The following is a 12,824-nucleotide window of genomic DNA, read 5'->3' on the forward strand; positions in this document are numbered from 1 at the left end:
CCGGCTCGGGGGCTGGTGCGGGCCGAGCCCGGGGCGGAGCGGGGCGTTAGCGCCGGTCTCTCCCCGCACAGACCCCGCCGGGGAGCAGCAGCGGCTCGGCCCGGCCCCCGGCTCGCAATGGAGGATCTGACCCAGGAAGATAAACAGAGCCCGAGCGTGGGCAGTGTCTGTAACACAAACCGGGGCCCCCGGACTCTGCGGCTGGGCTCCTGGGGACGGAGGATGCTCAGTCGAGGTCCCCTCCGGCCCTGCACGTGTGTGATGGTCTGAACCCCCCTGGGCGCTGGGCCGGGCTGCCCCAGGCGCAGGGGGCCGCCGAGCAATGGGTCCAGCGCTAGGACCCAGAAGGGAGCTGGGGACGGAAGTGAATTCGCTACAGTAACATTTGGTTGCTGGTGGATTCCAGGTTCCCTTTGCAAGATCCCTTGCAAGAGCCCGGAGCCCGGAGCCCGGGCTGCAGCCGGGAGAGGGGAATCTCCAGCCGGGCGCTTCCCGCTGCTCCCCGGGAGCCTCTCCCAGGGCAGAGCCCCCAGCCTGGCCAGCACCCTCCTGCATAGGGAAGACAGATCCCCCCCACACACACACACCAGATCTGGGATCCCCAGCCCTGAGAGGGAGACGCTCCCCACTGAGCAGCCCCTGCTCTCAGACACAGCACACCCTGGAGGGAAGGTAAGAGAGACCTTCCCCATTGCACTCCCCACACCGAGGGAACAGGGCCTCCGGGTTTCGCTCTGTCTGCAGCAGGGGTGACCCGATCCTCCTGGCTCTGCGGTTAAACTGTCCTAGCCCCCTGAGCAGCTGGCTGGGGATTTTAGTGGGAATGATCAGCTCCGCCGGGCGGATTCATCCCTGCCCCTTGGGGGGCTGCGTCGGGAGTGAATTTTCACACACCCCCTCCCAGCTAGGGACTGCCTGCAAAATGTGTGTGTGTTGCAAGTCCCATGGGTCAGATCCTCCCCTCTGATTCCCACCAGCTGGGGATCTGGCCCCATGGGTTTAGATGGAACTATGGCCAATTTACACCAGCTGGGGATGTGCTTGAGTTATGTCTACACTGAGTTTAAAAAGCTCTGCACCAATGAGTGTGAGCCTAGGTTAGCTCACTCAGGCCTGGGCTGCAGGGCTAAAATGAGCTGTGTAGAGAGTTGGTCATGGGCTGGAGCCTGAGATCTGAGACACTCCCCCATGGGGCTCCAGCCTCAGCCCGAACGTCTGCACTGCAATTTTATAGCCCCACAACCTGAGCTCTCTGAGGCCCAGCCACCTGAGCCAGGCTTGCCATGTCAGGGGTCCTTTACCGCAGTGTGGACATACCCTTGAATCATTTGTACAAACGTACAGTGCGTCTCTGAGCAAGAGTTTGTCCTACCTGGTTTGGGGCAACTCCATTGTCAGCCAGGGCCACGCAAAGTGGAATAAAAACCAACCCAGAAAGGTAAACGGCCCCACTGGCATAATGAGATCTGGTGTCACTCACACAATATTACGTATAACTCTATTATGCTCCCTTTCTTCCCGCACCTCAGCTTCACTCTCTAGTGAAACCCAGGCCAGAGCTCTTTCCATAAGGCTGGACACAGAGTTAAACTTCAGGGCTGTTGTATGTATGTAAAACCCTGTTAAGTAGCTGGTAATATTGCCCAGTGGGCTTTGAAGAGAGAGTCCCACAGAGTGACCTGGGAAATAGACATTCCATGCACACAGAAATGATTATAAATGGGACAACACATTGTAGATAGGATTTGGAATACTGTGAATATCATTTAAAGACAAGCAGTTGGGCAGTAAATCTGCAGGCGTTCCATATACAGACGTCCCCATTTTGTTGCTATTACAGATATTCAAAGATAAGGTTCCCACATGATATCGACTTTCCTGTTCTTGAGCACGCACATCAGAACACAGTCCCCTCTGATCGTCTCGCAGAGATGATTTCGTCGTATGTGCTGAGTGTGTCTCATTGATTCATAGACTTGAAGGTCAGAAGGGACCATCATGATCATCTAATCTGACCTCCCGCACATTGGCGCTCTGGACTCAAGTCACCTGGACCCTTCACAGCTTGAGAAGAACGACAGCTTCTCAGCCCTTTCAAAGCACTTCTGACCCCCCTTGACAGTCTGGGGATCTCCACAGCCAGCAGCATTCCAGCCTGTGGGTTGGTAACGGACTGGTCCTCCCTGGCTGGTCAAACTGTATCTAAAGTGATACATGGCTGGATCCTGAACCCATTAGCCAGAGGCTGCTGTGGAATATGAAGGGGGCACCCAGCAGTGAGGCCCAGAGGAGAGGCCCTGTCCCCTAACCCCCAGCTGTTGTGGGGGACAAGGAGCTCTCTCTTTCTCCCCACACCTGGCTGCCCTGAGCAGGGTGGGGCTGGGATTCTGCTACTCTTCCCTCCACCCCCGAGCTTCCATTTTATCGGCCCTCCTCTCCTGTGACTAGTGGGATTGTGGCTGGGGCAGCAGGTGCTGAGCGGGGGACTCTTGTTGTTTCAGATGCCGGTGACCTTCGAGGAGGTGGCGGTGTATTTCACCCAGGGGCAGGGGGCTCTGCATTCTGAGGAAGTTAACAGAATAAATGGCCCAGGCACCCATAGTCTCTCAAAATTCTACATGTGTCAGTTCTGCATCGCTCCATTTCCTGGACTAGGGGAAATGTCTGGGGCAGGTTCCTCTCCTACTCAAACTCCTGTAGTACCTAAGGCACCTTGTCCTGGAAGCTGAGTGAGAAGTTTCACTTGCTGGAGCAGGAATACCCAGGAGAGCTCACGGACTTTCTGCTCAACCCTAGAAACTGCCGGCAAATTCCGGCGAATCAGAGAATTGCATCTTCTTTAATCCTGTTTTGTCTCACGACTGAGGGTATATTTGGAGCTCATTCTAGATGGGATCCTGATTGGGTCTGAGTGCTAGTTTCTATGCAGAACAGAACAGTGCTTCCTTCAAGTAAGTCTGCCATATGATTACCCGTGCTGCAGTGTATTCTCTTACCCGTCACTAATGGATCATGGAGCCCCAGGTTCCTGCGAGGGAGAAAGATAAAATTTAGTGACCCACACATAGCTTTTCCTTCTCTGCTCTGGGCACCTCCTGCTCTGCGAGACTCCACCCTGGATGTCACCAAATTTTGCATTAAATTCCAGTTGGGAGGGCAAATCACTCACTCCTTGCTTTTCCCATTCCGGAACATTCCTCCAGAGAGATGGAGAAACCTCGGTATTCCCTCACACTGGGGATCTTGCTTTGCTGGATGTCTTCATTTCCATCTGTTGTAGAATCAGTAGATAAAGCCTCCTGCCTGGAGCTGGGTAACCTTTTGGGAATGTTTATTAATAAGAATGTGGAGTTTGTCCTCTCAGCTTTGGCACTTGGCCGGTGGGGAGCTAGAGATGCGGTTGGGTCTCTGAACAGCTCTGCCTGCTGGGGATAAAGTGTGAATCTAGAGAGCGGTTTTTTAATAAAAGAAGCCTTCGTGCTCGCAGAATGAGGAGGAATAACCTAGGTGGAATGGATCACAGAGCACTCGCTTTAGAGAAGGAAAAAATGATAAATAGGTTAGTAAATTTCCCCTTCCTCAGTTTCCCCAACAGTTATTGTGTTGCCCCTGTTTTTTTCTGTTCCCCTTTCTTTCCTTCTCCCCACAGCGAATGGCTCCTGGCTGGATTCTCTCTCTATCCCAGCAGGTGAGAGGATGGCGAGGGCGAATGAGAAGGAAAATCCACAGCAGGAAAGTCTTGAGCAAATGGAACTACAGGGGATGCTATTGGGAAGAACCGAAGTGACCTATTCCCAGAGCTGTGGCCAGGGAAAAGCCTGTGATAGACAGTGCAGGTCAAAGAGAAACCAACCATGGAAGAAAGTGGTTACATCCATTAATCATGGGGGAGGATGGAAGGATCTTAAGGAAACTACAGCTCAGTTGAGAATGCACATGGGAGAGATTAAAAACACATGCACTGAGTGTGGGAAAAGCTTCCATCGGAAATCACACCTTATTAGACACCAGAGGCTCCACACAGGAGAAAAACCCTATAAATGCCTCGACTGTGGGAAATGTTTTAATCAGAGCTCAAACTTTATTGTGCATCAGAGAATCCATACGGGAGAGAAACCTTACTAATGCACAGTGTGTGGGAAAAAATTTGTCCAGAGCTTGGATCTTACTTCACATCACAGAACCCACATGGGAGACAAACCCTATAAATGCCTCGACTGTGGAAAAAGCTTTAGTCGGAGCTCAGATCTCATTTCACATCAGAGAATCCACACAGAAGAGAGGCGTATCGATGCCCCAACTGTGGGAAAAGGTTTAATGACAGATCTAATCTTATTAGGCGCCAGAGAACCCACACCGGAGAGAGGCCCTTTAAAAGCTTGGACTGTGGGAAACGTTTCTGTCGGCGCTCACAGCTTATCAGACATCAGAGGGGACACAAGAAAGAAATCCTATAAATGCACAGAGTGCGGGAAAAGGTTTATTGACCATTCAAACCTTACTTGGCATCAGCAAACCCACATGGGAGAGACACCCTATAAATGCATCGACTGTGGAAAATGCTTCAATCGGAGCTCAAATCTTATTGTGCATCAGAGGATCCATACAGAGGAGAAACCTTATAAATGCCTCCAGTGTGGGAAAAGTGTCAATCAGAATTCAGCCATTCCTGTGCGTCAGAGAACCCACACCGGAGAAACGCCCTACAAATGCTCGGACTGTGGGAAAGGTTTCAATCAGCGCTCACACCTTACTAAATACCAAAGACTCCACACAGGTGAGAAACCTCAAATGCGGGAAAAGCTTCAGTTTCGACGCAGATGTTCTCAGGCACCACAAATGCAAATAGGGAAGAGACTTCTTAGATATGTTTAGTGTGGAGAATGCTTCAAGTGGAACTAACATGATATTGGACATCAAAGACTCCTCCACACAGGAGAGAAGTTTTCTCAGTGTCCTGTAAAAATTTTCTCAGTGTCCATAGTAAAAAAACAAACAAACAAACAAACCTATTTCCTCATTCCCACACACATCCAGGGCTTCTGACTCCCAAGGATCCAGGTACCCATCTCTGGGGTGAGGATACAGCCACAGCTGATCCTAAGCTGACAAGCGACCCTCTGGATCTGCCTGGTCTAAGCGACCCCCAGGCAGAGGAGAAGAAGCCCCGATCAGCGTTCTCAGCTCTCCATGCTTAGGAATCCCACTGTGATTCATTTGATCCCAAAGCAGACTCCAGAAGGCTGCAGGTGAGTCACAGACATGAAGGTGGGATGTCTAATCCCTAACACACAGCGATCGTTCTACGTTAAATCAAGGTTTCCATGTGTTGGTAAATTGACTTACTGCCAAGCTCAGATTGCTGGCAGCTGTGCAGATAGGAAGTTTGTTTGTTCGCAATGATGCTAAAACTTTTGTAACTAACACGACCAACTAATGAGGAGGTGCTGAATGAAGCAGGTAATGAGTTCAGCAGAGACAATGAGTAAATCTGTACTCCAGGTCACAGGTAACGCACTCTGGGATTTCACTTTATGTAATCTTGAAAGGATTTTATAGCCCACGCTGTATCATGAGTTTTTTCCTCTCTTTTCTGAAGGTCAAAACTGTGGATACTGGTTTTCTTTCACAGGCTGTACTGTTGATTTTATTGGGGACTACACAAGACCAATGAGCAGTTGCCAAAATAGTCCCTTCTTATTTAGTTTCTACTATGTGCCCACCCTGTTAGTGTTGTTTGAACAATGGTCATTATAAATAATCACCAGCACAAACACTGATGGGCGAGTCTCGCGGGCCGAAAGGCAGCCATCGACACGGGGAAGGAAGTTACCGCCTGACCCCTGCGGTGACGTGAGGTGCAATAAGGAGCATGGGGAATACAGAGCTAGGAAACGGTAGGGTTTGCTCGCGAGAGCCAGACAGCAGAGGCTGAGAACTGTGAACTCGCTGCACCGGGGCATGAGAGAGACAGGAAATGTCCTATGAGCGCTGGGGGGAAGCCATCCCTGAATGCTAAAGGGCAGGAACTAATGCACTGAGGGGAGCAATCGGGAGCGGTGAGGGGCGTCCTTGAGTTCCTGAAGGGCTGAGGCTCAGCAGAGCTGAAGAGGACCCCAGGAAAGTCAACGGGCCTGTCCTGCCCTGACGCCAGGCCAAACCTCATCAGCGAGGCTAGCGGGAGACGAGGAGCCAGGCAGCCCAACTGGTCACCTCCTCCCCATCTACCACTGCGTCCTGGGTGGGGATTGTCCCCCCGCTGCCACTTCCCACACCAGATATAAAAGCTACAGTTGGGACTGGAGATTCTGCAGGAGCGCCAACCACACGTGTTCAAAAACCATGGGTCAGGCTCCCCCAAAATCATGAGATTGGCTTTAAAATCAAGAGATTATGTAAAACTAAGACGTTTGGTAGTCTTTTTATTTGCCATCTGCTTTCTGAGCCTTCAGGGTAGAGGTCCCCAAACTGTTGGGCATGCCCCCCTAGGGGGGTGTATGGGGTGGGGAGTCCCTCCCTACCCCCAGCTCTGCTCTGATCCCACCCCAGCTGCGATCTCATCTCCTGGCCCCATTAGCACGGCTCCACTCCTGGCCCCGCCCCCAGCCTCGACCCTGGGCATGGTCCCGCTCCCGGCCCCAGAACCACCCCCCAGATGCATCCCCAGCCTCGACCTCCTTACCGCTGTCCACGTCCCATCCCCCCACCCGGAGCCATGGCCCTGCTCTCAGTCCTGGCTCTGGAGAAGTGAGGACACGCAGATAAGTGTAAGGTGGGGGTGCAACCCCCAAAAGTGGGGACTGCTGCTTTAGGGTGCATTGGGGTCACATTTTGAAGCTTCCTCTGCAGCCTCAAGGGCTGGAAAGTTACTTTTCCTTTAAGAATGGAGGCTGAAATCATCACATCTCCACTTGACTCCAGGAGCTGGGGCTTTAAGAAAAACGAACGACCATGAGGCTGAGAGCTTGGCCCCAGCCAGCACCAAGCTCTCACCTTCCCCCCGGCCTGCCCCAGCCAGGGCCATGAGGAGGGGCAGGGAGGGAGAGCAGCTAATGGCAGCGGGGCCTCAGCCAGGAGGGGCGAGGCCTCAGCCAGTGCAGAAAAAAAGTAGTGAGTGCCCAGTACTCACAGGCAGACTCTCCCCCCCAAGTCCCGCATCAGCTCTTCCACCTCCCTCCCAGCGCCTCCCGCCTGTCGCGGATCAGCTGTTTCGCCACCTGTAGGAGGCACTGTCCAGGGTGGGGCGGAACGGGGCGGAGCAGGGGCTTGGGGGAAGGGATGGAGTGGGGCCAAGGCCTGGGGCAGAGCGGGGTGTCGAGCGCCCTCCTCCCCCCGGCAACTCAAAGACAGTGCCTGGGCCACAGACTGGACAATCCTCGGAAATTCGGAGTTCAGGGTCAATTTAAACCCAATGAGGCACAGGAAATGCACAGTGAGGTCAACCAAGCCCCGTGCTGCCCTGGGGTAGGCTCTTCCAACTTCCCAGCTAGGTAAAATTCACTGGGATCCTGCTGCTCGCACTGCCCGGGGTCTAAATCGGGGTAAGCTCGCTGGCGTGGATTCCCCGCTCACTCCCCCCTCGATGAAATCAGAAGTAACCCCACTGGCCGCCACGGGAGCGAGGTGAGAGGCGACGCTGAACAGTGACTCCTTGTGCTGTTTGTGTAACCCCACTGCGATGGGGGCTGCTCCACTCACCGCTCGGCGGCGCCTCCTTGTGGCTCCTCCGGGGGAATGCACTCGGCCACCGGGTCAGATGCCCCTTCCTGCGCGTTCCCCTCACTCGCTCTGCTGCCTCTTGTCTTCCTGCAGCCTGTCGCTCTTTCCTCTTTGTAGTTTAGCCCTCCAGCTAGCTCACATTAAAGATCTCCCCCCTTCTGAGGTACTGCAAGCCCTTTGAGGCAAACTGTCCCAGGTGGACCGCTTCCCCCAGGGTGGGTAGGGGAACCCACGCCCACCCTCTACACCAGGTTCCAATCCAGAGACCCTCAGCCCAGCAGCTCTGGGCTTTTACTTTCCCAACCCTCATTGCTCCTTCCCTGGACTGCTTCCTACTTTGTCCTTGCAGCTTCTGGCTTTTCCCCCCTGGTATTGGGGGGTACCACTGCAGATTTCCTCCCCCCTGCCTGCCAACTTCCTCTCTTTATAGATCCCGCCCAGCTGCTTCCCCGCAGCTGGGCTTCATCTGCAATTAGGCCCTACCACTCCCTAGGTTTCCTCCAGGTGCAGCCTAAGATTAATTGGCCCTTGTGTGGGGTGGACACTCCGTCACACCCACCCATTCGGTCTTGCACTTTGTTGCCTTCTCATGGTGGCTGGGGCCCATCTACGGTGGATGAGCCTGCTACAGCCTTGCCTGACAATCTTGGAGCTCAGTCAGAGGAGGCCTGTACATTTAAGAACCAGAAATCCCAGCTGCAATCTCCATGACCCACCTACGGACATTGCTCTTATATTTACCGGTTTTGTTTTTAAGATAAGTAGGCGGAAGTGATTCTAATCTCTGAGCTGGGTTCCTGCCGAAGGGCCCAGGCTCACATCCACAAAAGAACGGAGGCGCTGTGATGAAGTCTCACATTGGATCTGGGACAATAGGGCCCATTCCCCTGAAAGGTAAACCTAAAACTAGGCAAGAACCTAAGTATAAGCCAAAGTGGGCTCATCACAGACCCCACAGTAACTGAGGGGACAGAAATCCCTTACCCAGTGAGGTCACCGTCTCATAGTTCTCCTGCATGACGTCCCTGTAGAGGGCTCTCTGAGCGGGGTCCAGCAGAGCCCCCTGCCCCTGGGTGAAATACACAGCCACCTCCTCGAAGGTCACCAGCATCTGGAACAACAAGAGACCCCCCCTCAGCACCTGCTGCCCCAGCCACAATCCTACTAGTCCCAGGGGAGGAGGGCCGATAAAGTGAAAGGTCTAGTGGAGACAGAGGAGCAGAACCCACCCCCACCTTGCTCAGAGCAGCCAGGAGGCTTGAGGGAGGGGAGAAAGAGAGCTCCTTGTCCCTCCCAGCCGGTGGAGGAGGGCAGGGGCCTTCCCCTTTATCACACACCTGCTAGCCAGAGGCTGGTACAGGAGATGGAGCCCCTCCACGGGGTCGAGGGACACGAATCCCAACCCCCTCCCCATTCCCAGCAGCTTGGGGTGAGGGACAGGGTCTCTCCCCTGGGCCTCACTACTGGGTGCCCCCTTCATATTCCACAGCAGCCTCTAGGTAGTAGGTTCAGGCTCCAGTGCTAGGAGTCTGGTCTGGTAAACCCTGGCCAAGGGGCTTGTTATCTGTTCCAGAAATAGGGGAATTTCTACCCCTACTCAATGGGCCTGCTCTGACAAACAAACCGCAAACTGCACACGTCCCCTGCAAGTTTGACACATCCTGTTCCCCTCCCTCCCCCTGTGTATTTCCTGCCCCTTTCCCTCTCGGACAAACTCACCAGGAGCGCCATCAAAAACCTGACCTGAGCAAGTGCCATGCCACAGCCCAGGTCTCTCCAGCATCTGCAGGCTCCGGCTTAGGAGTTGGTGCCGGCAGAGCCCGGGACTTCCCCAAGGGTTTGGTTCCAGCTGCCGGGGAAAGTCCCCATCTGGCCTAGGCACAGAGGGGGCTTTGATAAAGGTTTCTCCCCGCCATAGATCCCTCTGAGGAAGCAGCAGCTGCTCAGTCTGGGATCCCAGATCCCAACTGATTGGGAACATCGGACTTTCCCAGCTTCCAGCCAGGCCAGCATGTGGGGTCTTGGGGGGAAGGGGAAGAGCAGGGGGCAGGAGATCGGGGGGGGGGGAGGTCCTGTGGCAGGAGATCGGAGGGGAGGGCAGATGTTCTTTGTGCCCAGGGCCCCAATAAATTTTAATCCACCTCTGCCCCATCACTGTACGTTCACAGAAAAGACAGGACTTTCGCTGCTCCTTTAAAGAGAGAGCAGCAACAGCTGGTTATCTTGCCTAGAGTTAACAATTGCTTCAATGCAATCACAACACTGGGTTGGTTTAGATAAAAAAGTCAAACAAGTTTATCTAATTAAAGAGAGAGGTTTTCAGTGAACCCAAGGATAAGGGATAAAGCTAGAAAGGGTTACAAACGACCAAACGTGAAAGACATGCTTTCGAATAGCAAAGATGTAACTTAACAAGTTACCATCTTTGTTCAAGGTAGTTTCCCCACCAGTCTTCCTGTTCCAGCAATGGCTGACTAGCTTTCCATCGGGATCCCCACAAAGCCCAAGGCTTGTTTCCTCGGGTGAATGGTAACATCGGGGTCCTCTGCCCCTCTCTTTATAGTGCAGTAAACCTTTGAAAAGTCTTCTCTCAAAGTTCATTGCCCCAGCTTCAAGAGGCAGGAAGGCTTCCTCAGGGCCCAGTCTGCATCCCCGATTAAGATTTTTCAGTACGCATCGTCCCCTGCTTGCTCTCCTGATGGCTCTGTTTACCTTGCATGCCAACGGGCTTTTCTTTGTCTTTGGTCAGACCTGGCCTAACTTACATCGGAGACACGTTCCAGCAGGGGGGAGCCATATTCCTGGGTCTGGAACAGGCATGTTTTAGGCCCTGCCTGTCAAACACATTTTAAAAGCACCTGGGCAGCACATGTCTAGCAAGTTCTTGTACACGCCCCATCCATTCATCACTCAAGAATATTAATGATCAGAGAATTATAGTTAGAGGCCGATGACATTGGTCGAGTGGTGATGTACCTGGCAGGAGCAGCACCATCCAGCAACATCGTGGTCATCTGAGTGGTCCTATGCAGGATGACGCTGCTCACCCCGTGTGGAGAAGAGGCTAGAAAAGGCTCCTTCCCCAGAACCTGACCAGACTACTGACTCTGGAAGGTCACACGCTGTGAGGCCAGAAAACAAGCAAACGCACAGTTATGATAGCTATGTGGAATGCTAGGACTCTGCAACAACCCCTTCCACCAGCACACGTTGCAAGAGAACTGGCCAGGTATAGGGTCAACATTGCTGCACTGCGTGAAACCAGACTTGCTGACGAAGGGCAACTCATGGAGATCAGTGCAGGGCACGCGTTCTTCTGACAAGGCTCCCCAACCTCTGAGCCGTTACGAGCCAGTGTTGGCTTTGTCATTAGCAACTCCCTTGCTGCCAAGCTCGAACATAAGAACGGCCATACTGGGTCAGACCAAAGATCCATCTAGCCCGGTGTCGTGTCCTCTGACAGTGGCCAGTGCCAAGTGCCCCAGAGGGAATGAACAGAACAAGTAAACATCCAGTGATCCATCCCATCGCCATTCCCAGCTTCTGGCAAACAGGGGCTAGGGACACCTGCCCATCCTGGCTAATAGCCATTGATGGTCCTATCCTCCATGAACTTATCTAGTTCTTCTTTGAACCCTGTCACAGTCTTGGCCTTCACAACATCCTCTGGCAAGGAGTTCCGTGGGTTGACCGTGCATAGTGTGAAGCAATACTTCCTTTTGTTTGTTTTAAACCTGCTGCCTATTCATTTCATTGGGTGACCCCCCCCCCAGTTCTTGTGTTATGAGGAGTAAATAATACTTCCTTATTTACTTTCTCCACTAGTCATGATTTTATAGACCTAGGTCTACCTAAAGGCATAAATGATTGTCTTATGCTTCTGCAGTTGCCATCGAAACGTAAATGGTACACTACCATCATCAGTGCTTATGCTCCTACCATGACAAATGTCAACAATGAGGAAGTATGCAGTGTACTTGTAGCCATGTTGGTCCCAGGATATTAGAAAGGCGAGGTGGGGGAGGTGATATCTTTTATCGGACCAAATTTTGTTGGTGAGAGAGACAAGCTTTCGAACTACACAGAGCTCTGAAGAAGAGCCATTTGCTCTCATCAACAGAAGCTGGTCCAATAAAAGATCTTACCTCATCCACAATGAGAAAGAAAAGCTCTTCAGTGACCGAGACAAACTCATCGTGTCTACATCAGCATCAGATAAATTAATTATGATGGGAGACTTCAATGGAAGGGATGGAAGTAATGGGTAACCTGGCAACACGCCCTTGGACAGCATGGGACTCAGAAAGAGAATAGCAATGGATCTCTGCTAATCAGTGAGTGCATCAAACGGCAGCTAGCGGTCACAGATACCTTTCTCCACCTACCAGATATAAAGATAACATCATGGATTCACCCAAGATCCAAACAATGGCATCTTATCAACTACTGCATCATCCAACAATAAGATCTACAGGACAGACCAGGGCATGATCTGCTCCAAACTGTTACTGGCAATTTGACCCATGTATTGCAAGTCATCAACTAAATCAGGGGTTCTCACAACAAATGTTTTGGTGGCCTCAGCGTGCGGCCACCAACTCTTGCTGGTGGCCGCTCTGACAATTTTTAAATAAATAAAGAGGAGGGGCTGCTGCTTTACACACACCTCCCATCACCACCCAGAATGCTGTGGCCACAAGAAAAGCCCCTGGTGGTCATGTGCGGCCACGGTGGCCGCATTTGAGGAACACTGAACTAAACCAGACAGCTCAATGTAAAGCGATGACAAGGTGCAGCTCTGCAACTCCACAGCATCTCTGTCTGACCCCACTGGTTTGACTATTGGTGCTAAGGTACATAGCGAATGGGCCACTTTTTGCAATGCCGTATATCAAGCCACTCTTGCCAAAATGATGTCACCAAGATGAGGTCAACAAGAATGACCCAGACATCTAACAGCTGCTCATTAAACAACATGAGATGCACTGTCGAATTCTTGCATCCCATGTCCCTGTAGGCACAGTAACAATATACAGGAGTCTGCAACAGGAAACCTGGTCTAAGTTTAGAGACGTGCAGGATCAGTGGTGGACTGCCAAGGCAGA

At 52.5% G+C, this 12,824-nt stretch overlaps 1 protein-coding gene and 1 pseudogene across 1 annotated transcript in view; both read left to right on the forward strand.

The window, feature by feature from the left end:
• The window catches only part of LOC140897522 (uncharacterized), a 29,613-nt pseudogene extending 23,984 nt beyond the window's left edge, over positions 1–5,629 (forward strand).
• The window catches only part of LOC140897524 (uncharacterized), a 122,471-nt gene continuing 109,804 nt past the window's right edge, over positions 158–12,824 (forward strand). The window contains exons 1-2 of the mRNA XM_073310241.1: positions 158–672; positions 1,841–2,951. The gene's annotated coding sequence lies outside the window, so the exon portion shown is untranslated. The remainder of the gene's footprint in view (positions 673–1,840; positions 2,952–12,824) is intronic.

Source organism: Lepidochelys kempii, chromosome 14, assembly GCF_965140265.1.
Source record: "Lepidochelys kempii isolate rLepKem1 chromosome 14, rLepKem1.hap2, whole genome shotgun sequence".
In the NCBI taxonomy this organism is placed as follows: Eukaryota; Metazoa; Chordata; order Testudines; family Cheloniidae; genus Lepidochelys; species Lepidochelys kempii.